Source organism: Vulpes vulpes, chromosome 12, assembly GCF_048418805.1.
Source record: "Vulpes vulpes isolate BD-2025 chromosome 12, VulVul3, whole genome shotgun sequence".
NCBI classification, from domain to species: domain Eukaryota; kingdom Metazoa; phylum Chordata; class Mammalia; order Carnivora; family Canidae; genus Vulpes; species Vulpes vulpes.
Window position 1 is genome coordinate 48,160,722 of NC_132791.1, and position 22,872 is coordinate 48,183,593.

The following is a 22,872-nucleotide window of genomic DNA, read 5'->3' on the forward strand; positions in this document are numbered from 1 at the left end:
TCCTTTTTATATATTCCCTCACCAACACATTATTTCTTGTCTTGTTGATTTTAGCCATTTTGACAGATGTGAGGTGCCATCTCTACTGTGGTTTTGATTTGCACTTCCATGACCATGATACTGAGCACTTTTCAGGTGTATACTGGTCACCTGTATGTCTTCCTTAGAGCAATGTCTGCTCCTGTCTTCTACCCATTTTTCGTCTGGATTGATCATTTGGGGGTGTTAAGTTGCATAAGATGTTTATATATTTTTGATAGTAACCCTTTATCAGATATGTCAGCTCTGGTGGCTCAGCGGTTTAGCGTCGCCTTCAGCCCAGGGTGTGATCCTGGAGACCCAGGATGGAGTCCCGCATCGGGATCCCTGCATGGAGCCTGCTTCTCCCTCTGCCTGTGTCTCTGCCTCCCCCCTCTCTTCTGTATATCATTCATTAATAAATAAGTTTTAAAAATATATTTAAAAAGAAAAAAAAATCTGTCATTTGCAAATATCTTCTCCCATTGAGCAGGTTGTTCTTTAGTTTTGTTAATTGTTTTCTTTGGTGTGCAGAAGCTTTCTATTTCGAGATAGTCTTAATAATTTATTTTTGCTATTGTTTCCCTTGCCTCAAGAGATACATGTAGGAAGATGTGGCTACAGCCAGAGACATTATTATCTGTCCTCTCTTCTGGGATTTTGATGGTTTCAAGTCTCACATTTAGGTCTTTAATCCATTCTGAACTTATTTTCGTATATGATGTAATAAAGTGCCCTAGTTTCATTCTTCTGCATGTAGCTTTCCAGTTTCCCCAACACCATTTGTTGAAGAGACTGTCTTTTTCCCATTGCATATTCTTGACTCCTTTATCAAAGATAAATTGACCATATAATTATGGTTTACTTCTGGGCTTTCTATTCAGTTCCATTGATCTATGTTGTCTATTTTTGTGCCTGTACCATAATGTTTTGACTACTATAGCTTTGTAATGTAACTTAAAGTCCAAAACTGGGTGATGCTTCCAGCTTTTCTTTTTCAAGGCTGTTTTGGCCATATGGGGTCTTTTGTGGTTCCATACAAACTTATGACTATTTATTCTAGTTCTGTGAAAAATGCTATCTTGATAGGGATTACATTAAGTGTGTAGATTACTTTGGGAATATAGGCACTTTTACAATATTTGTTCCTCCAATCCCTTAACATGGAATGTCTTCCCATTTCTTTGGGTCATCTTCAATTTTTTTTCATCAACGTTTTATAGTTTTCAGAATACAGGTCTTACACCTCTTTGGTTTATTCCCAGATATCTTATTATTTTTGGTACAATTGTAAACGGAGTTCTCTAATTTCTTTCTACAGCTTCATTATTATTATACAGAAATGCAATGGACAGAGCTCCTGGGTGGCTAAGTGGCTGAGCCTCTGCCTTCAGCTCTGGTCATGATCCCAGGGTCCTGGGAAGAGTCCAGCATGAGGCTCCCTGCAAGGAGTCTGCTTCTCCCTCTGCCTAGGTCTCTGCCCCTCTCTGTATGTCTCTCATGAATAAATAAATCTTTTTTAAAAATGCAGTGGCTTTCTGTACATTGATTTTTGTATCCTGCAACTTTACCAAATTCATTTATCAGTTCTAGTAGTTTTTTGGTGCAGTCTTTAGGGTTTTCTACATATAGTATCATGTTATCCACGAACACTCAAAGTGTTCTTTCTTCCCAATTTGGCTGCCTTTTATTTCTTTTTGCTATCTGACTGCTGTTGCTAGGACTTCCGGTACTACGTTGAATAAAAGTGGTGAGAGGGGACATCCTTTTCTTTTTCCTGACCTTAGGGGGAAAGCCCTCGGTTTTTCACCATCAAGTATGATGTTAGCTGTGGGGTTTTCATACAAGGCTCCTTCTAGACCTACTTTGCAGAGTTTTTATCATGAATCCATGTTATACATTGTTGAATGCTTTTCCCGCATCTATTGAAATGATCATATGGTTTTCATCCTTTCTCTTATTGAATGTTGTTTTGCAAATACTGAACCACCCTCCCATTCTGGGAATAAATCCCACTTGATTGTGGTTTATGATTTTTTTAATGTATTGTGCTAATATTTTCTTGAGGAATTTTTCCATCTATATTCATGAAAAATATTGGCCTATAGTTCTCTTTTGTTATGGTGTCTCTACCTGGTTTTGTTATCAAGGCAATACTGGTCTCACCGAATGAATTTGGAGGTTCTCCTTCCTCTTTTGGGAGGGCGGGCGGGGGGGGGGGGGGATTTGAGAAGAAGGAGTATGAACTCTTTTTTTAAATATTTGGTAGAATTCGGGCAGCCCGGGTAGCTCAGCGGTTTAGCGCCGCCTTCAGGCCAGGGCGTGATCCTGGAGACCTGGGATAGAGTCCCAGGTCAGGCTCCCTGTATGGAGCCTGCTTCTCCCTCTGCCTGTGTCTCTGCCTCTCTGTGTGTGTGTGTCTCTCATGAATAAATAAAAATCATAAGCAAACAAACAAATAAATGGTAGAATTCATCTGTGAAGCCATCTGGTCCTGTACTTTTGTTTTTGGGGGAGTTTTTTTTGTATCATTAATTCAACTCCATTGCTGGTAATCACTATGCTCAAATTACTATTTCTTCCTTCTTTGGTTTTGGCAGGTTCTAGGAACTTATCCATTTCTTCTAGGTTGTCCAATTCACTGGCATGTAATTTTTCATAATAGTCTCTTATAAACCCTTTTTATTTCTGTTCTGTCAATTATTATTTCTCCTCCTTCATTTGTGATTTTGAGTTCTTTTATTTTGTTGTTGGTTTTTTGTTTTTGAGGATAAGTCTGGCTCTAGATTTACTAAGTTTGTTGAACTTTTCAAAAAAACAGCTCCTAGTTTCATTGATCTTTTCTATTGGGGGCTTTCGGTTCTTTATCATTTATTTCCGCTGCTAATAATGATCTTTATTATCTCCTTTCTTCTACTAGTTTTTGGGTTTCTTCTTTTTATAGCTCCTGTAGGTGCAACTGGGATTTTTCTTGCTTAAGGTAGGCCTGTATTGCTAAAAACTTCCCTCTCAGAACTGTTTTAGCTGCAGCCCAAAGGTTTTGTACCATTGTGGGTTTTGGTCATGAATCAATCAATCAATCAATCGTTCCAGATTTTTTTTCTGGTGGTTGATTTCCAGTTTCATATCGTTGTGGTCAGAAACATGCATGACATGACTTGGATCTTTCTGAATTTAATGAGACTTGTTTTGTGGCTTAAAATGTGATCTATTCTGGAGAATGTTCCACGTGCACTTGAAAATGTGTATTTTGCTGTTTTAGAATGGAATGTTCTGAATATATCTGTTGAATCCATCTGGTCTGGTGTGTCATTCAAAGTTACTATTTCCTTGTTGATTTTGTTTGCATGATCTGCCCAATGATGTAAGTGGGGTGTTAAAGATCCCTACTATCACTGTATTACTATCAATAGTTCTATTATATTTGTTATTAATTGTTTTATGTATCTGAGTGTTTCCATGTTAGGTGCATAAGTATTTACAGTTGCTGTATCTTCTTGCTGGATTTTCTCCTTTATTACCATTCAGTATCCTTCCTTGTCTCTTGCTACAGTCTTTGTTTTAAAATCTGTTTTAGGGATCCCTGGGTGGCGCAGCGGTTTAGCGCCTGCCTTTGGCCCAGGGCGCGATCCTGGAGACCCGGGGATCGAATCCCACGTCGGGCTCCCGGTGCATGGAGCCTGCTTCTCCCTCTGCCTATGTCTCTGCCTATCTCTCTCTGTGTGTGACTATCATAAATAAATAAAACTTAAAAAAATTAAAAAAAATAAAAAAAATCTGTTTTGATCAGTATAAGTACTGCTACTCAGGCTTTCTTTTGAACTTCATTTGCATGATATAGTTCTCCATCCCCTCATTTTCAGTTTGTGTCTTTAGGTCTGAAATGAGTTTCTTATAGGCAGCATATAAACGTGTCTTGTTTTTTGTTTTTTAATTCATTCCATCACTGTATTATCTTTTGTGTTCAGTACATTTTACATTCTAAGGTAATTATTGATAAGTACGTATTTTATTGCCATTTTGTTACTTGTTTTGTGGTTGTCTTTGTAGTCTTCTCTGATCCTTTCTTCTTTCTTTTCTCATAGTTTGCTGGCTTTCTTTAGTGATATATTTGGTTTCTTTTCTCTAATTTCTGAATATCTACTACCAGTTTTTGATTTGTAGTGACCTTAGGTTTGTATAAACTTCTTCTACATGTAACAGTCTGTATTAAGTTGATGGTCACGTAAGTTTGAACTCATTCTTTACTCGTCTCCCAAACATAAACATCGATTTGAATCCCCTGATTTTTACAGATATACTTTTGTGCTTCCTATTTTCCTTATACTCAACTTACGGTCTTTCTTTTCCACTCAGGACTCCCCCTTAAATTTCTTGTAGAGCTGGTCTAAAGGTCATGAAGAAGAACCACTGGATTGATTTCCAGATATTAGCCTATGTTATCTGTCATTTTCAGCTTCTCTAACTCCTTAGTCCCATATAAAGAAATACCAAATTCATTAATATTGGTACAGCTCCAAAAAGCAGCAACAGAACTGAAGATGACCAAATATTTCCATTCTGTAATCCCCAGAAATTTTACTTGGGGCAGCAGAGCTATGTTCCATTTCCCAGGAGATCAACCTAGATAGAGTTTCCTACCCCCAAAAATAGGATTCACAAACACCTGCCCCAGTGACCTGACCATGACCATCTCCATCAAAACACATCTTTCTCACTTCCTGCCTCAGTGCCTGAATTTCCACTGTAAGGGTTCTCTTTGAGAATTTACAAAGAAAGGAAAAGAAGGAAAAGGAAAGGAAAAGACAGAGAATGCAAATATCCTCAAACAAAGCAAAAGTAAAAAGTGGGGAAAGGGGATCACATTTGACTTTTTCAATTAACATTTTAATAAATTATGACAGCTAAAAAGGAAATGCTTTCAGTTTCTTCCCTAGTTGCAGAAAATACTTAAGAAGAATTAAATTCTTTCCATCATACTAATTCGTTTCTATTGCCTTTTATAGTTTGGTCTGGTAGCAAGGACCAGTTGATAAAAGGAATGAACTACATAGCAAATTAACATTAATGGAAAAAGCCTGGGAAAAGTTCATTACAGTAAACATGAGCTCTTGCTAGTAGCTGTAATTTTGTACTACATACAGAATGAGGTGAGACTTTCTTTCTGCTTGTAAAACTGTTGTTGGCTTCTATGATAAAAGTGAACAGGAGATCCCTGGGTAGCTCAGCGGTTTGGTGCCTGCCTTTTAGCCCAGGGCATGATCCTGGAGACCCAGGATCAAGTCCCACGTCAGGCTCCCTGCATGGAGACAGCTTCTCCCTCTGTCTGTGTCTTTGCCTCTGTGTGTGTGTGTGTGTCTCATGAATAAATAAATAAAATCTTAATTAAAAAAAAAAAACTGAACAAACTTCTATGATAAAGCCTGAGAATCACTGAAAGCTATAAGGAGACTGCTAACTTTGGCCTTTGGCCTACACTTCATCAAAAGAAAAGTTCCTTCACCAAAAGGAACTTTGGGGTTCACCAAAGTTAGACTCACAGCTTAGTTCTGTCGGGCAACAGCAACCCTACAGGATAAGCCATGCTGGTTGGGGAGGGGCACCACAAAAATCAGGAAAAGTATGCATGATATGACCTGAAAATACATGCTATTTAGCTACAAGCACTACCCCAGAGCAGTAAGAGCAAAAATCTATTACAGGTAAACAAAGTAATTAACGTTGGTTAAAATAGGCCATTTCCATTATAACGTCTACTACAACTTTAATTCTTTCAAGTTCAAGCAGGCCTAGAATACAGCTGTAAGATATTAGCACCATTATTTCAATCAAAATCCCTCCCCCAGTCCATCATATTCCTCTGATCAAAGAAAGAAAGAAAGAAAGAAAGAAAGAAAGAAAGAAAGAAAGAGAAAGACCAAGAAGATTATGTCATTAATAAAAAAAACCTGATTCATTTTTGTAGTCCTTAAAATTGTATAATCAAATTCTAGGTTATTATATGCACAATCTTCAAGTGAAAAATCCAAAGTATTTAAAACATGATAACTGGGATGCCTGGGTGGCGCAGCGGTTGAGCATCTGCCTCCGGCTCAGGGCATGATCCCGAGGTTCGACATCCAGTCCAGCGTTGGGTTACTTGTGGGCCTGCTTCTCTGCCTATGTCTCTGCCCCTCGCTCTCTCTCTCTCTCTCTCTCTCTCTGTCTCTCGTGAATGAATAAAATCTTTATAAATAAATAAATAATCATTTAAGGACTAATAATATGCATATTGCACAGATCTACCACTTTTCAAAGAGACAAAATAAAAATGAAGAATAGTGAATTGAAGTGATACATGTTCTGAGTTTTTTTTTCTTTTTTTTTTTAATTTTTATTTATTTATGATAGTCACACAGAGAGAGAGAGAGGCAGAGACACAGGCAGAGGGAGAAGCAGGCTCCATGCACCAGGAGCCTGACGTGGGATTCGATCCCAGGTCTCCAGGATCGCGCCCTGGGCCAAAGGCAGGCGCCAAACCTCTGCGCCACCCAGGGCTCCCATGTTCTGAGTTTTTTAACTACTTTTGATTCAAAAACCCTTAAATGAAATAGCCACACAAAATTGCAGGCCATTACTGTATTCAATACAAAGCCAGGAGATTAAAAAGGCCAACTTTGTGCACAATGTAGGCTAATATAACCAGTGTCATTTTGATAGCAATAACCGACATGGACCCCATTTCGGGGTGGGGGGGTGGGGGAGACATTCTTTACTTCATACAGGATACACAAATTTCCTTGGCTCCTAATCCATGCTAATGATCATGTAATGATGTGATGAGGTGATCATTAGCATGGATACAAGTATATAAACACATATATACATGTATGGAAAAATGTGAATGTTTTTAAATAGCTTTAAGATATATATTAGGATGCATAGTAAAATACAATTCATATATACATCACACAATTAAAGTGTACAATTCCGTGGTTTTTTTTAGTATATCCAGATATGTACAACTATTACCATTAGAACATTTTTATCACCTGTATCCTCTAGCTATCACTATCCCCACATCCCTGCATGTGAATATTTAAGGGTTAAATTTTAAATATACAGAACACAATTGACCGCGCTTGGTTATAAGTTTAAAAGTTAAAAAGTTATAAACGTGTTACCTTTCCTTAAAAGTTATTTTTAGTATTCAGACTAAATTTGCTTCTTAAACCTCAAGAATCAGGAATTTATCCTTTGTCTTTCAAGAGACTCTTCAAGGGCAGCCCAGGTGGCTCAGCAGCCACCTTTAGCCCAGGTTGCCATCCTGGAGACCCAGACTGGGTTGATCCAGTCTGACATCAAGCTCCCTGCGGCTCTGCCCCTCTCTCTCTCTCTCTCTCTCTCTCATATGAATAAATAAATAAAATCTTAAAAAAGAAAAAAGACTCTTCAAATAATTCCTGTTTGTGTTAAAGGGTACAAAAGCAATCAAAACCCCCAAAGTAGGGATCCCTGGGTGGCGCGGCGGTTTAGCGCCTGTCTTTGGCCCGGGGCACGATCCTGGAGACCTGGGATCGAATCCCACGTCGGGCTCCCGGTGCGTGGAGCCTGCTTCTCCCTCTGCCTGTGTCTCTGCCTCTCTCTCTCTCTCTCTCTCTCTCTCTCTCTCTCTATCATAAGTATAAATAAATAAATAAAATGTTTAAAAAAAAAAAAAAAACCAAAGTATTTTCCCTCACACAAATCCAACACATTTCAGCCAGCTATCAAAAATTAAATAAAAATACATTAAAAACAAAGCCCAAGGGGATCCCTGGGTGGCGCAGAGGTTTGGCGCCTGCCTTTGGCCCAGGGCGCGATCCTGGAGACCCCGGATCGAATCCCACGTCAGGCTCCTGGTGCATGGAGCCTGCTTCTCCCTCTGCCTGTGTCTCTGTCTCTGTCTGTGTCTCTGGCTCTGTCTCTCCTTCTATCTCTCAAGAATAAATAAATAAATAAATAAATAAATAAATAAATAAATAAATAAATAAATAAATAAATAAATAAATGTCTTTTAAAAATAAAAAATAAATAAATAAATAAAGCCCAAGGGCACCTGAGTGGCTTTATCAGTTAAGCGTCTGCTTTGCCTGCTTTCCTCTCAGGTCATGATGCCAGGGTCCTGGGATCAAGCCCCACTTGGGGCTCCCTGCTCCGTGGGGAGACTGCTTCTTCCTCCCCCTCTGCTTGTGCTCTGTCGCTCTCTCTCTCAAATAAATAAAATCTTAGGGGGGAAAAAAGTCCACAAACACATTTCAAAATGTTCTATTACCTATATGAAAAGTAGCTACCCTTATTCTATGGCATGTGCCTTTGAGTTTAGAAAAGTAGAAACTGGTATCAAGTCCAAGAGTGCTGAACAGGGCCTTAAAGAATGTTAGACACTCTCTTCCTCCACCCACATTAAATATACACCCCCTAAAACTGTTGATTCACCGGATTCTCAGCTGCCAAAGAAAGTAGACTAGCTTAGCGTTTGACATTTCCTTTTGGCAGTCATTAGTCCTTAATGTGTCACTGTCTAGAGGCTAAATGGAATAGTTTCCTTTTTACTTTAGCAGCTCATTCTTAGGCCTGAGGAAACCTATCAAAGGCTAAATCCACCCTACAAAAAAGCTGCCAACTGAAGATGTTATAATATGAAAATAACAATATGACCAAAACACCTCTCTCCACAAGCCCCTAATCTAGAGTCTGAACAGTAACTTTCTACACAGGAATAAATTAAAGGGGAAAAAGCAAACATTTCCCAAGACCTATGACAATGTGAGTGAGCCACCCACTAACAGAGAAAAACAGGATGGTTTCTAGTCAGTCTTGCTCATAAAATGATTCTTTAATACCTCTTCATTCCACCAAGCCCAGAGATTTGCCATCCCCTGCAAACTAATTTACTCCTCATTCTACATCTATTGTTGTTTCTCCCTTCACCCACTCAATGCCAATCAATGTCAACCTTGTCTTTCTGTCTTTGTATATCCTATTTAATATAGTTTTATACTTGCTCCAGTGCTTTATAATAATAAAACAATTTCATTTTCGTTTTTTTAAACTCCATTGTACCAGTTATCTCTTCTAAGCCAGATCTCTTCATTCTTATTTTTGCCCAAGAAAGAGTACTAAAAAAGGAAAAACAGAGAAAGATAATAGTAGACAGGATGTTTATATTCAGGCAAGGCTTTCTTTCTCTAGCTGTAAACCATGTCTTCATAATCAACAGCAAAAGCAAGGACTCTGAAATCATGCTGGCCAACAAAACAGTGTTTAAGCCACCCAATGGCTGTATTGTGGCAACTTCTCCGTAAGAAATTTCTTTTTTTTTTTTTTTTTAAGATTTTATTTATTTGTTCATGAGAGACACACAGAGCGAGACAGAGGCATAGGCTGAGGGAGAAGCAGGCTCCTGGAAGGGAGCCCAATGTGGGACTAGATCACGAAACTCTTATCCTCTGTGTAGCCTTTCTAATTCATAGCTGCTGCTCAACCACAAAGTCACCTTGCCATGACCCTTCATAACTCTACCTAAGTCATAATTTCCTATTTCAGTTCCCATTTACTAATTGTATCGTTTTCTCATTATTTTCCCATACAAATTCTTAAGAGAACCTAACTGGCCTAAGAGACAACATACACCAAACTATGAACTGGGGGACAGAGAAGGGGAGTAAGATGGGATAAACAAGGCCTTCTAGAGTTTACAAGACAAACAGATGCCCTCAGAAGGGTTAAACACATGGTAGGGAATATGTCCTTAGACAAGTTATTATATTATCCTGGCCTACTCAATAACCATAATGATGATGCTAGGTCTTTCTTTTTTAACTTACTATAGGATTTTCCAAACATATTCAAAAGGACTGAGAATAGTCAATGAACTTCCTTATGCAATATCACCAGCCTTTAACAATCATCAACTCTTTGCTTCCTTGTTTCATCTGTGATCCTATTTTTTTTTAAAGAATTATTTATTTATTCATGAGAGACACAGAGAGAGAGAGAGAGGCAGAGACGCAGGCAGAGGGAGAAGCAGGCTTGCCACACAGGGAGCCCCATGTAGGACTCATCCTGGATCCCAGGATCACGCCCTGAGCCGAAGGCAGATGCTCAAACATTGAACCATTCAAGCATCCCATCTGTGATACTATTATTTTATTGCTGGAATATTTTAAATCCACAACGCTGGGTCACTTAATAAGGGATTATCCTACACATACCATTCCCCATACATCTATGTTCATATCTAGATATTAAAATCTTGTCAACTCTTGGGAGTCAAAGGAACTATCAACTATCACTTGACCAATGCCTCAAATAAAAAAATATATAGTTACTGATGTTTATCATCATACCCTATAACTACTGTAATTCTTGATTCTGAGTGGTTTTAAGAAAATGGTAATTCTGCACTGGCTTGGGAAACCCTAGTCAAAAAAATTAGTTTCATTCTAGCTTCTAGAGTTTGCCAAAGTGAAAGAGCTGGAGATATCAAAGAAATAGCCAATGGAGTCAGTTTTTTAAAACACTGATGAGAAATTTCCAGTTTTAGGGATGCCTGGGTGGCTCAGTTGGGTGCCTGTCTTGGGCCCAGAGCGTGATCCTGGAGTCCCAGGATGGAGTCCCACATCAGGTCCCTGCATGGAGCCTTCTTCTCCCTCTGCCTGTGTCTCTGCCTCTCTCTGTGTCTCTCATAAATAAATAAATAAAGTCTTTAAGGGGAAAAAAAAAAAAAAAAGCTTAAAAAAAGAAATTTCCAGTTTTAAAATTGCATTTTGTTCTAAATGCTATAAAATTTAATACTGTTTTAAAAAAAGAAAACTCAACAAATGTCCTCCTAACACTGAGTCCATTCTATCAATTAAGAAATTTTAATAGTCTAAGAAAGACCTGCTTTGAAAAGGCAGGGGGGAGGGGGAGACAAAAGGGGATAATTTAATCACAACAGAAGTCACCAACTATATACATGAACCAATTTTTTTTACAGCCAGATAATTTTCCCATATATAATGGCCTTATCTATTTTTCACAGTAGAGAGTCTTCAAAAAAAAAAAAAAAAGACAAGATAAACAAATACATTCTGCTTCCTGGCAACAAGTATATTTATTATTATGAGCTTTAAAGATTATAATTGGGTACCACTGGTCAAATATTTATCATTTTTCTTATAACAGTATTTCAGGTTATTTAATACCAGGGAATAATAAGCAATGTTCATACAGACACAAAACAAGGGCAAGCCAAAACATAAATCTTTTCATTCCTAGAATAGCAGTTTCATATCTGAATCTACAAAACCAATAATTCTCCCTCAAAGTAGAAAGAAGTAATTCAGGACAAGTATGCTCTGGTATTAAATTTTAAGGACAATTAGCAAGGAAGCTTTGAAATAAGATACTACACTGCATTCTATTTGGTAGACAATTACAAAATGCAAATTTTTTACAAAACCAAAAGTCAGACAATCTGCAACTGGAGTAAAACCAAAACAGGAGGCCAATCATTTCAACACATCTGAAAATACCACTTGTAAGACAATTTACTGCCCAGATGTTGTTTTAGAATAAATCAATGAAAGAACGTATCTTTCGTACAGTATGTCTCCAAATCATGCCGTTATGAAAAGGTCCCAGGGCCATTTTCAGAGAATGACCAAACAAAATCAATTCTAGCAGTCTTCAGTTCTAGATATCTAATATTGCACTTTAAAATAAATAAGCTTTTAGTGACTGTCCAGCACTTACTTAGCAGTCATCAGATATGAAGACAGATTCAACCCAAAATAAACAAAGAATAAGGACATTCACTCAGAGAAGAAATATCACATTCCACAGACTTCCACCCTTTTATTTTATGACTAAGAAATACGAAAACAAAAGTAACTTTCAAAAAAGCCTGAAATGAGAGAAAAGGAAATTTCCTGGTACAAAAGGCTATACATACCTGTCTCTGGCAAGGGCAGTTTGCAAACCCAAGAGTTTTTACTAACTATCTAAGTCCTCTACAACATGTAATTTAAGAAAAAAAAAATTGAGATCAATGGACAGAAAACATTAAGGTAGAAAGTTACAATTGATAAGCTTTAATTTTACATTTGTCACATATGGGTATTCTAGATAAAATAAATAGGTAGCCTCCCAAAACACCTAGTTTGCTATGTTTAAACAGTTACAATATTTTAAATGAATTTCTTATTATCAACACATGACAATTTTGCCCAAAGTAAAGCCTACTTTTTGGGCCAAAAGGGATAAGGGAGGGAAAAGAAGTATTACAAATGTAACTAAAACAATGCTAACTTGCCAGCCCCTAGATGGCTCAGTCAGTTACACATCTGCCTTTGACTCAGGTTAAGATCCCAGGGTCCTGGTATCTAGCCCACAGGCAGGCACCCTGCTCAGTGGGGAGTCTGCTTCTCCCTCGGCCCCACCCCCTTACTTGTGCACGTCCACGCTCCTGTGTCCTCTCTCCCGAAATAAATAAAATCTGTAAAACAATGCCAATTTTCGGGGCACCTGGAGGCTCAGTGATTGAGTCTGCCTTTGACTCAGGTCCTGATCCCAGGATTGAGTCCCCCATCAGGCTCCCTGCAAGGAGCCTGCTTCTCCCTCTGCCTGTGTCTCTGCCTCTCTCTCTGTGTGTGTCTCTCATGAGTAAATAAAAAAATATATATAATATATATTATATATTTTTATATATTTTTATTTATTCATGAGAATATATAAAATAAAATAAAAATAAATAAAATTAAATAAAATAAAAGCCTGAACTAAAGAGGATGGAGTGGTGCCACTACAACTCTTTGCTATAGGAAAAATAAACAGCAAGGAATGGAGTTGTCACACAAAGTCAAGAAGGACCTGCCACTCTTTATAAGAAAGAACAGCCTCAGACTCCGCAGATGCAGATCCTGGTTTACCTTGTTTGTGGCTATGCTTCATTTACCATTCTATTGTTTCAAGGAATTTTGATATTTTTGCAATATCACCACCCATTATCCCATCATCATCATTTTACTTGGTCTTGTTTGGCTCTCTGTGCCTTTTAACAGGTCAGGTGGAAAGGCAGCCATTAACGAATCTGTTTTACCATTAGGAAAGAGCTCTAGGGAAGTAATTGATCAAGCTTAATAAATTCTATTTTCTGGAAACCTCATCTTATTGCCCACGGTCTATGGCATCACTGAAAAGTACCAACAGGAGTAGCCCTGGACTAAAACCCAGAAGCCTTGGCTCTAGTCTTGTCTTTACTGGGGTATTATTGTGCCCAAGTTATCCCTATTTCCAGGCTGTTTTGAAAATAGGTGGCTGGGTTTTAGTTCTCTGGTTAAGAATGAATAAACGCAATCCACTCTATCACACTGACTACACTTAAATCCATGGACAGAATGCACAGAGTAGCAATCTGAGAACTGAAATGAGAAAGGGCCAAATCCACAATTAGAGCTGTACACTGCAACACTCCTCTTTCAGTAATCCTTAAGAGCAAGCTGATAGATAGCGAGGCAGAGTGGGGTAGAGAGAGAGAGAGAGAGAGAGAGATAAGCAATGTATGGAAGAACTGAACCAACTGGATCAACCAACACCATCAACCAAGTGGATCTAATAGACATTTATAAATCACTCCATCCGGAAATCCCTGGGTGGCTCAGCAGTTTAGCACCTGCCATTGGCCAAGGGTGTGATCCTGGAGTCCCAGGATCAACTCCCGCATTAGGCTCCCTGCATGGAGCCTGCTTATCCCTCTGCCTGTGTCTCTCTGCACCTCTCTCTCTCTCTCTCTCTCTCTCATAAATAAATAAATAAAATATTTAAAAACAAAAAAATCACTGCATCCGACAAGAGCAAAATTCACCTATTCTTCCCAAATGCAGATAGAACATTCACAAAAGTAGCACTGGCTCATAAAACAAATTTTAATAAACAACTTAAAGAAATGAAATTATGCACAATATGTTCTTTGGTCATATTAAGTTTTAATTAAACTAGAAATAGCTGGGATCCCTGGGTGGCTCAGCAGTTTGGCGCCTGCCTTCGGCCCAGGGCATGACCTTGGAGTCCCAGGATCGAATCCCACGTCAGGCTCCCTGCATGGAGCCTGCTTCTCCCTCTGCCTGTGTGTCTGCCTCTTTCTCTGACTCTCATGAATAAATAAATAAAATCTTTAAAAAAGGGGGGGGGAGGAGGGGAGGGAGGGAGAAAGGGAAGGGAAGAGAAGGGGGAAGGGGGAAGGGGGAAGGGGGAAGGGGGAGGGGAAGGGAAAGGAAAGGAAAAGGGAAGGGAAAGGAAAGGAAAAGGAAAGGAAAAGGAAAGGGAAAAGGAAAGGAAAAGGAAAGGGAAAAGGAAAGGAAAAGGAAAAGGAAAAGGAAAAAAGGAAAAGGAAAAGAAAAGAAATAGCTACCTGGTGGCTCAGTTGGTTACATGTCTGCCTTTGACTCAGGTCATGATCCCAGGGTCCTAGAATCAAGCACCACAACAGGCTCCCTGCTCAGCAGAGAAACCACTCCTTCCCTTTCTTTACTCATGCTCACTCGCTCGCTCTCGGTCTCTGTTTCAAAATATATGTAAAATATATATATATATATAAATATATATATTTATATATATATATATGGTGGAGCTTACGACTCTTGGTCTCGGGGACATGGGGTTTGAGCCCCACATTGGGTGTAGAGACTACATAAAATCTTTAGGGGTGCCTGGATGGCACAGCTGGTTGAGCACCACGGACCAATACTGCTCAGGCCAAAACCGAACAGAATTTGTTTCTGTTCAGATCACGGTCTCAGGGTCCTAGGATTGAGTCCCACATCAGGCTCTGTGTTCGGCACAGAGTCTCCCTGGGATTCTCTTTCCCTCTCCCTGCTCCTCCCACTTCACTTGTGCACACACACATGCTCTCTCTAAAATAAATAAGTATTTTAAAAAAATAAATAAAATCATTTTTTTAAAACCAAAAATCCAAGAGAGGTATGAGACTAAAGGATCTAAGTTTTTCTGTAACACTGTCCAGAAACTGTGGGGAAAATAGAGAAGAAAATTTATACCGGCTGTCACCCCACCACCTAGTGACAATTACTAACAGTGATATATTTAGAGATTTAACTTTTTAATACAAAAACATTTTTTGATATAAAATCTTTTCAAGCCTACCCATCTGAAGAACATAAGGTAAATACCAAAAATAGTCTAACAGAGGCTAAAACTTGATCTGCAGCCTGACACTGGGCAGGCTTCCATATCTACTCCATCATCCCAATCTCAAGAGACCATTCCACTACTGTTCCATTAGACCAGCACCATTTCATTCAATACATAAACATGTGTCTTTCTGTATATAAAAGGGTAAAAAACTTGCCTGTTAAATACTGCAATTCATAACACTAGAGTAGCACACACAGGAAGAACCCTGAACCTCTTAAAAAGCAACACAAAATATATCTTGGGGAGAGGTCCTCCTCAGAGTTAAGAAGGTCTTTTAAACCTCTTGCCTTCCATGGGAAAAAAAAAAAAAAAAAATCACACAATGTTTGACAACTAGATTTCCAAATTAAATAAATGCTGCTCCATCAATAGAAACAAGTCCTACAACGTGCTCAAATTTTGCATTCAATGCAACATCTATTTATGTTTAAATTCTCTCAAATATGCTGGGCAGGTCACAGAAAAGCTTACACTAACAAATCAATAAAATCATATCCAAGCACAGCTACAGAATTATGGACTAGCAATACAGGTGAGATCATATTATACGAAACCCAAAGGTTCAAACCAAGATGGAAATCACAGCATGTTGTATAACAAAACTTACCTGCGTAGCTGCACATTACAGAGCCAAATGAAACATCTATGACACTCAAGTCACATCAGAAAGCCTGGCTTGGGAGAACACTGTAAAAAGCTTTCCTGTTTGGCTCACTTCAAGCAGCTATACCAGACCTGGGTTTATCTTATTTAGGGTGGAGTATTTAATTTCAGAACAGTCGTTTATAAAGCAATACAGTGGAAAGCTCCGTAGCCATTAAAGAGGATGATGTAAAATCACATTTGCTGTAGTAAAGATGCACACACAATGATTAAAGTATTAAGAGCCCAGACTTTCAAGTCAGAGATCTCAGCTGTTTGTGTATGTATTTTTGAGCAAATAACAACTTATAGGGATCCCTGGATGGCGCAGCGGTTTGGCGCCTGCCTTTGGCCCAGGCCTGGGTCCTGGAGACCCGGGATCGAATCCCACGTCGGGCTCCTGGTGCATGGAGCCTGCTTCTCCCTCTGCCTGTGTCTCTGCCTCTCTCTCTCTCTCTCTCTCTCTCTCTCTCTGTGTGACTATCATAAAAAAAAAAAAAAACCAACTTATACACTTATTAAAAGGCAGTAAAATAGGCAGTAATATGTGTCTTTTAGGACAATGGCTGGCCTGTGGTATACAGTATAATAGTATAGATATTCCTTATTTTTATTGTTAATAAAAGAAGTGGTAAAAATAAAACAGATATGAAAAAAATAAAAGATATGTGTATACATACACACATATGCACAATGAAGCTGTAAAGCTGGACACCAAAAATAGGTGGTAGGATTACATGTGACATACAATGAATTTAGAATTATAATCAGAAAAAAAGCTATTCTAATTTTGAAAATAAGAAATGCAGCTACAAAATAATGTAGTAACAAGCTCTTCAAAGACACCAAAGGCTGGGAAGCTCAAGTTAGGCTAAAGTGATTCCAGGAAGGCATTTGCAAAACTGAGAAGAGATTAGCATCTAAATTAAGTGCTTCCCTTCACTAAAGTAACAATGTATCTTTGAAAGTGAATATTAACTGCATCCTATTCATACATTCCATATCAAACTATTATCCAAATCAAATAAAAATTTTATGCCTGCTATATTAACATAATCAAACCCCTCAAATATATATGCAGTACAGTACCCAAAAAATGCCCAAGTTATTGCATTCCTCTTTTAGGATCCTAATACCAGTGTTTTGGGTTTGGCCTGAGAACAAAGATAAAATTTATCTTCAAGCAAAAGCATCCTTGCCAGGTTCTAAGTTGTACCAATCTTCTTCTGTCTGAAACTATCCTTTTAGGTATAAAAAAAATACAAGCTATGATAGTTACCATGTATGGATATGGTACCACTTTTGGACATTCAATGAGGTTGATGTTAAACTCTTACGTACTCAGCTGGTTAAATTATCCAGTAGTCAGAACTACTGAAGAGATACATAATGTGACCAACCAAAAACTACATATATAATTTTAAGTTTTCTAGTAGCAGTAAATAAAAAGAAACAGGTAAAAAAAATAATTTTCAGAAGAGATTATATTCAACCCAATATATCTTTTTTTTTTTAATTTTTTTTTTTTAATTTTTATTTATTTATGATAGTCACAGAGAGATAGAGAGAGAGGCAGAGACACAGGCAGAGGGAGAAGCAGGCTCCATGCACCGGGAGCCTGACGTGGGATTCGATCCCGGGTCTCCAGGATCGCGCCCTGGGCCAAAGGCAGGCGCCAAACCGCTGCGCCACCCAGGGATCCCTCAACCCAATATATCCAAAATATTATGATATTGAGATATTTTACATACTTTTTTATGTACTCGGTCTTTGAAATATGGGGAGTAGTTTATACTTATAGCACATCTCAGTTTAAATTAGTCCTACTTAGGTACTTGATAGCCACATCTGGCTATTGGCTACCTACCACACCAGATGGCACAGAGCCAGAGCTACTCAAGCTCAAGCCCAAAGCTTTTTCTCACCAATTCTAAGTCTTCACTTCAGTCAGTCAACACATGTACCATGAATTGGCCAAGACTGCTCAGGCCCAAACCAAACAGAACGGTGTTCTGTTACTTCAGATACCGTGTTAAGTGTTTTCAGATCTGGGGTATAAGGGATAGGGAGGAGGAGTTTTGTTTATTTTTTGAGAGGTCAGAGGGTTTAAAGATGAGTGTGATAACAAAAACAAGCATGGTCACAGTGAATTCTACCATTGGGAAAATCCAAAGCATGTGCTCCTGCGCCTGGGTGGCTCAGTGGGTTAAGCGGCTTGCCTTCAGCTCAGGTCATGATCCCAGGGTCCTAGAAATGAGCCCCACTTCCGGTTTCCTGCTCTGTGGGGAACCTGCTTCTCACTGCCTCTCCCCTGGTTCGTGCTCTCTTACTTGCACTCTCCGCCACATAAATAAATATTTACCAAAAAAAAAAAGTGCATGTTCTAATAAAAGAAGAAAGGAACACATGATGATCACCATATTCTTCAGCAGGAGGAAGCGTGTGAAATGTAGAATTCAACTACATAAAGTACAATGCTCTTCAGAACGTTTTTCACTGGCATTGAAATAACTTCAGAGAACATTCTAACACACACACAACTGCACTCTAAAAGTCAGCCATATATTTAAGAAAGAAAAATTTTAACCCATTAATCTGTCTGTTTTAACCCATTAACATAATGGTTTGAACCCTAATTATATAATATTTTGTTTATAGACCAGAGAACATTAAAAGGACTAAGATTATTTTAAAACTAAAAAAAAAAAAAAAATGATACATATAAGAAAGGGAATGTATATTCTTAAATGTTAACAATAGTGATGGTTCAGTAATTTAATGCATACGTATGACTTTCAATTATGAAAAAATAAACAAAGTGGTAATTTTTTTTTCCAAATTCAATTACATTTCCTTTTAATTTCAACCTATTCACTTTTAAGCTTTTAAGATTAGACACTCATCCAAGCTGTTTTTTTTTTTTCCTCTCTCTACAACTCTCCCAGGAGTAACCTCAAGCTGACAGAGCAGGAACAAATTAAACTTAACCACAATCACCACATTTCATTCCAAGGAAATGTGGAAGTCATTTGCAGAACTTACAAAGATCCACTGAATGTCAAAAGACCTCTATTGTCATGCATCTGAGGTATTTCCATAATGTTCAGTAAGTAGGGGTCAAATGCATTACTTTTAACATCAATATCTCTTAGCTCTCAGTACAGTAAGTTAGCAATATAGCCCAGAGTAACCTCCAACTCTAAACCACAATGCAAGCAGGAGCATTAAGGCTGTTGGCCTCCCTGGACCTTGAAGCCTCTTAAAAGGCAGTTTGGCTCTCACCTGATGAAAGAAATTTAACTCTACTATAACCTAGGACACCATTTCCCACACTGCTTATTTCAGAATAAGTGGTTTAAATTTTTCTACAAATGTCATCCTACACTGAGAGATGGGCAGAAGTAGTGGTAAACTGCCCATGGCATCGTTGCCTATAACCTTCTAGAATGTGAGGCAGCAAGCATCTTTTTCTTTCCACTAATATCCCAGCACCATGAATATGCATGGTTCGTTTTATTCATCCAAAGTCAGCATGAGTTAGTCTATAAAGCAATCACTTACAGAATATCTTTTCTAGTATTATACCAGCCCCTGAAAATATTTTTTAAATAACTCATCATTTATTCATTTTAGAGGGGAGAGGGGAGGGGCAAAGAGCAAGGGAGAAAGAAAATTTTTTAATATATTTTTAAATTTTTTTATTAGTTCAATTTGCCAACATATAGTATAACACCCGTCAAGTGCCCCCCTCAGTGCCCGTCACCCAGTCACCCCAACCCCCCCCACCTCCCTTTCCACTACCCCTTGTTCATTTCCCACAGTTAGGTGTCTCTCAAGAAAGAATATTTTAAGTAGACTCCACACCCATCCAATCCAGGCACCCCAGTTCCTGTCTTTTACAAGCTTAAACATAGTTGTAAAATTATAAGAATAAAGAAAATATAATTGAGTAACAATTCAAGGAAGTCAAAACTTAGATACAAAACTTCAAACAGCAAAGGAATAAAGCAGGATGGTGCAGTTTCAAATAGCCTTCAGCAAACAGATGGAGGGGAAAAAATGTGGGCCTTGAACAAGAGCAGGTTAGGTTTTAAAGACGTTGGAAGAGGGTGGCTCAGTGGTTGAGCATCTGCCTTCAGCTTAGGGTGTGATCCCAGGATCCAGGATCGAGTCCCACGTCAGGCTCTCTACATGGACTTGGCTTCTCCCTCTGCCTATGTCTCTGTGCCTCTCTCTCTCTTTCTCTGTCTCACATGAATAAATAAATAAAATCTTAAAAAAAAAAAAAAAGGCAACATCATGGATGAATCTCAAGATAATGATGTAACAGTAAAGAACCAGACTGAAGGAGTACATACTGAATTATTAAATTTATATGAAACTCCAGAAACTGCAAACTGATCTATACAGCAAAAGCAGACAGGGATGCCTGGGTGGCTCAGCGGTTGAGCAGCATTAGGCTCAGGGTGTGATCCTGGGGTTCTGGGATGGAGTCCCATATCCGGCTCCCTGCAGGGAGCCTGCTTCTCCCTCAGCCTGTGTCTCTGTCTCTCATGAATAAATAAATCTTTTAAAAAAAAAAAAAAGTTCCATGTACTGAACCAATTTTAATTACACCAGATTGTCTTAATTTTCCACATAATTTTTTGTATAACTTTAAGAGAAATAATCAAAACTTAAAGTGAGCCATTTCTTAAAAATCAAGGTAGAGCTGACCCTAAAGAATGTAAAACAGGGCAGCTCGTGTGACTCAGTGGTTTAGCACCTGCCTTCGGCCAGGTTGTGATCCTGGAGTCCCGGGATCGAGTCCCATGTCAGGCTCCCTGCATAGAGCCTGCTTCTCCCTCTGCCTGTGTCTATACCTCTCTCTCTCTCTCTCTCTCTCTCTCTCAATCTCTCTCACTCGGTGTCTCTCATGAATAAATAAATCTTAAAAAAAAAAAAAAAAAGGTAAAATAAATCCTCTCTAAAGACGCCTCAGGTTTCCCAGCTAGAAATAACCTCATCGTCCATGCAATCCCCATGGCATTTTAGTAGTATGATGGCACGCCCCATAAATACTCTGTAGAGATCCTGTATTAGAAAAAAGATCACTGCCTCATTCCTACTCTTACTCAGTGCCCAGCACTCTACTTTGCATCTGACACATACTCAGTTATGAAATCAGCAATAGGCAAACACTGCTGGTTAAGTTCTGGTTGTCATTAAAGGTTCTAAATGCTTTTGAAAGCTTCCTAAATGAGCAAAAATCTAACCTTAGTTGCTTCTGCTTCTTGCAGACCCTATGATATTCTAAGCTTTCAAGCATGCTTCATTGCCCTCCTCCCTGGCTTTATCTTCATTCTATCATTTTTGACAGCATCTAACTTGTTCAGCATTACGTGAGTCAATACAAGGGAACTAAATATTTTTATCTTTAAGAAAGATCCAGAGACCATCTTCTAAAATATCATCTAGGGATGCCTGCGTGGCTCAGTGGTTGAATGCCTGCCTTCAGCTCAGGGTGTGATCCTGGGGTCCTGGGATGGAGTCCCACATCGGGCTCCCCACAGGGAGCCTGCTTCTCCCTCTGTCTGTAACTCTGCCTCTCTGTGTCTCTCATGAATAAATAAAATCTTTAAAAAATAAGATAAAATATATAATATATTCTGAATCTCAAGATAATTTCTTTCAAAACCTCCACCATAATCTTTAAATTTCAGACAAAGATCTTTGTTCTAGCTTTTTTACATAATAAATGATACATAAGAGTGGTGTTATGGTCTCCATCTCTTCAAGTATAAATGAATGCTTCCTACCTTAACTTTACATCTGTGCCACAAACTCAAAACAGTATTTGTATGACACTCTGAAAGAAGCCAGAAGGTTACTCATGACCAGTGATGACTAGGCCAAGACCCAACCAACCCTAAGACTCAAGAGATCATTAAGAAGCTCTCAAATGCAAAATGGTTAGGAAGCTCTCCTATAGAACAATATGAAGAAATTTATCACATATCCTTCCCAACCAAAGAGATTTTCTACTCATAACTACATTTTTTATATTTATACTACTCCAGTACTATATGTGATAGCAGATAACTGACCCACACACATACCCTGAGTCCTTTGCTTCCCTGTTTAAAACTCTAAGATCATGAACCATTCTTCAAATTATCCATTTTTTATATTTTCTGATTTTCAAGCTTAGGTACGGATTTTTAAATGTGCCCCATATTTTCACTCTGACTTATCAACTGCTTTTTCCATTTGATTTAACTAAGCCTCTAATCGCAATTTTCTGAGGTAGACTGCATATGATCAAAATATGGCTATGGCTTAAAGAAATTCAATATGCTTCACTAATTTCACAATATGGTAGAAAAAAGATAAACACACTAAGGCGTTCATCTTCACCGTAGGAATTCCATCATGACTCACCATTATACTCACTTACACAGGCTTATATGTGAATACGATGTATGACAAATGAATAAATGAGAAAGTACTAACATCTTTCCCTGAAGAGCATTAAAGAGACAAAAATCACTAGTGAGAACTAGTTTGTATTGTTCTCTTCCCTTTAAAATAATTTAATATAAATTTTATTTAACGTACTCCTTTACTGTGACAGTAAATATTAGGTACAAGGTCTAAATTACAGTAACTCTAAGTATTAAATAACTGGAATGGCAGAAGTATTAGGGAAAGAAAAAGGAAGGTAATGACGAGAGATAAAAATCAACAAGTGGGGGATCCCTGGGTGGCGCAGTGGTTTGGCGCTTGCCTTTGGCCCAGGGCGCGATCCTGGAGACCCGGGATCGAGTCCCACGTCAGGCTCCCGGTGCATGGAGCCTGTTTCTCCCTCTGCCTGTGTCTCTGCCTCTCTCTCTGTCTCTCTGTGACTATCATAAATGAATAAAAATTTAAAAAAAAAATTAAAAAAAAAAAATCAACAAGTGCAGTAACATTTACAGAAAAAAAAGTTTTTAAAGGACTGGTGTTTAAACACAA

The 22,872-nt window shown here is 38.5% G+C and overlaps 1 protein-coding gene across 6 annotated transcripts in view; it reads right to left on the reverse strand.

The window, feature by feature from the left end:
* CTNNA1 (catenin alpha 1) overlaps positions 1-22,872 on the reverse strand; it is a 308,835-nt gene that overhangs the window by 88,130 nt on the left and 197,833 nt on the right. The gene's annotated exons all lie outside the window — the stretch shown is intronic.